Source organism: Rhagoletis zephyria, unplaced genomic scaffold (genome assembly GCF_001687245.7).
Source record: "Rhagoletis zephyria isolate East Lansing unplaced genomic scaffold, Rhagoletis_zephyria_1.1 Rzeph_scaffold_02553, whole genome shotgun sequence".
In the NCBI taxonomy this organism is placed as follows: Eukaryota; Metazoa; Arthropoda; class Insecta; order Diptera; family Tephritidae; genus Rhagoletis; species Rhagoletis zephyria.
Window position 1 is genome coordinate 42,014 of NW_016159637.1, and position 2,550 is coordinate 44,563.

General features: G+C 39.6%; 1 protein-coding gene across 5 annotated transcripts in view; it reads left to right on the forward strand.

The window, feature by feature from the left end:
• Positions 1-2,550, forward strand: part of Myo61F (unconventional myosin 61F) — a 53,420-nt gene that overhangs the window by 38,296 nt on the left and 12,574 nt on the right. The window lies entirely within an intron of this gene.

Here is a 2,550-nt window from a genome sequence, read left to right on the forward strand (position 1 = left end):
ATTATGCAAAAACAAAAATAAAAACAGAAAATAAAGCAGCCGATTTTCAAAGCGAATTATCCTGGCTCGAAAACTGTTTACTCGTAAAATGAATAACACATATAAATGTATATTAACTATAAGAAAATATTTCTGAGAAGTATATAATCTCTGGTGCGCCAAAATATTTTGGTTTCTTTAAGTGCAGACGAGAAATCATAGTCAAAAAGTATTAACAATTTAGAAAAGATTGAGGAGGTATATTTGTGTTACCAGCCAGTTTTTAGAAGCGAAAAATTTATGTATATTTTATTTACTAAATTATCAGTGGTCATTCTTTTCTTTATTTTCAAGGTTAGATTGAGTAGTCTGCTTTTTTACGAGATGAGTAGAGAAAAAATACCTTCAAAGTGAATTGAATATTACCTCCACCTATCGAAGCTTTGCCGATTACCTCTATGCTTTGAAAAGCTATACCAGTTGCACATTCCAAGTTCAGACATGTAATTTTGAACTTAGTTCTTTCACTGTGTTCCGCGGCACCCTTGATTTCGTTATCCACTCATGGAGGCCTATAGATCTTGCGTAGAGTATTTCTCGTGTTGAGAGATTTGTAGAGAGTTCTGTTTTTTTAGTCGAAAGGCTAAGGTTCTTGATTGAGGATTGCTATCAAAAGCGGCTTTGAAATCGACGAAAATATCATGAGTCTCAAATTGTTTGTGAAAATCTGGTCAATGCTGCATCTTCCAGTTTCCAGGCCATACTGAAAAGCTTCAATCAGTATATTGGGAATGTTCAGCCTTACCCAGAGTATCGTTAATCAGATCATATAGGCGATATTGGTATGATTATTCCCTCCGTTATTGGCACAAACAGCAAGACAACTTTTCTTATGGCTTGGGCGCAGAGTTCTCTGAGATACTTCACTTCGCACAGAATTGCCCTTAAGCCGGTATACTGTTGGCCGAGTACAGGGATTTAACCAACGTCCCTATTCAAGGTTGAAATTCCTGAAAGGGACTGCTGTGGAGCGATAATTTCTATGATATACAAAGGGCCCCAAGTATGGTATACCGATGGATCGAAAAAGTGAGACGACAGTATTGGGTCAAGCGTACTTTGAGAGAGATTCCAGAAAAGTCTACCAATAAGCTGATACCCAACCATTTTCCAGGTGGAAGTCTTCGCAGGCGAAGTCTGTGATCAAAAATGTCTTCGCAGAAAGACAAACGGGGCCAGAACAAATATTATGTCGGCTAGTTAGGTAGCATTAAAGGCCTTAAACTCATTTAGAACGACATGAGGGCTTGTGGACAGTTGTAAAACTCTTTTGAACCACCTAGAAACCCATAACAGAGTGGCGCTGTGGTGAGCCCGTGTCTGACTATCGCGCAAAACGTGGAGCCCAAATGCGCGTGCCTGGTCCCGAGCCTTTCCACGCCACATCTAAAGAATACACTGCAGAATTGTTTAGTAGTTGGGAAGAATCTCAGATTGCTGCCCACCGGGTGCAGTTATTTGATCTGCCTTTTGTTTCTCTTTCGACAATACTCCTTCTCTTTTCCGGCACAACTTGCTGACTGGCGCACATTCTGCATAACACGGAGTTGCATGCGCATCTTAGCTCTCGGCCGGCAAAAAGAGATTTATATGCAGTCGTATTTAGGACTTATGTACATATATTAGGTCGCATTACTTTCGGAAGGCAGGCTCAAAGGCTGGGAGTTATAAATAACGATTTTTTTGTTAGAAGCTGCGAAGAGAAAGAAGAGCCAAAGACATTTAGGCATACACTATGCCAATGCCTAGCAGTTTGTAGAGGAATACGGAAACATTTGAGCCAATCGACCACAACCGTAGACTGGTTTGATTATAGATACGTTGTCGTGATCTGCGTGGTATCACATTGAATTTGATTGACGTACGTATCTAAGTGTACCGGTATTATAACCGGCAGCTACTCGACTTACCTAAACAAAATCAAACTTAAATATTTTCTAGGCAATTCGCTCCTCATCAGCACTTCGTATTAAAGCGATGACATATTTGTATTGATGTTATGCCTCAGAAGTGATCAATACTCCCACTACTTTAACCTGAGTGGAAAATTACCTTTTTTTTTTAAGGAGTAAAATTTAGAGTTGAAGCAAGTGAAAATACTCGTACTTTGCTCTAAGGTATTGTTATACAATCGGCACTAGTTATAAAATCAAATTTGGCATTTCAACCGGATTTTTAAGTTCCAAAAAAGAGTAAATAATGAGGTGACACTTTTGCATATTTCAGACCGCTTAACCCATATTTAAACGTTTATTTACTTAGTACACCAGTTTTATCATTTTGCCACATCTCCTCCTTATAAAGCAGCACTTAAAAATATAAGTGTCCACCTTCCGCTCTGACAATTCGTTTCTACCCTGTGGAGAAAATCTATAGTTCTGAACTGGGGCGCTTCTAGTACATTTAGACCCAGTACTGGTTCGCGATAAATCTCTTTTGCATGCAAGCAACTAGCGAATTTGACATGGCGATGTCCTAGGAAGTGTCAATTGCCCCCCCCCCCCCCCCCCC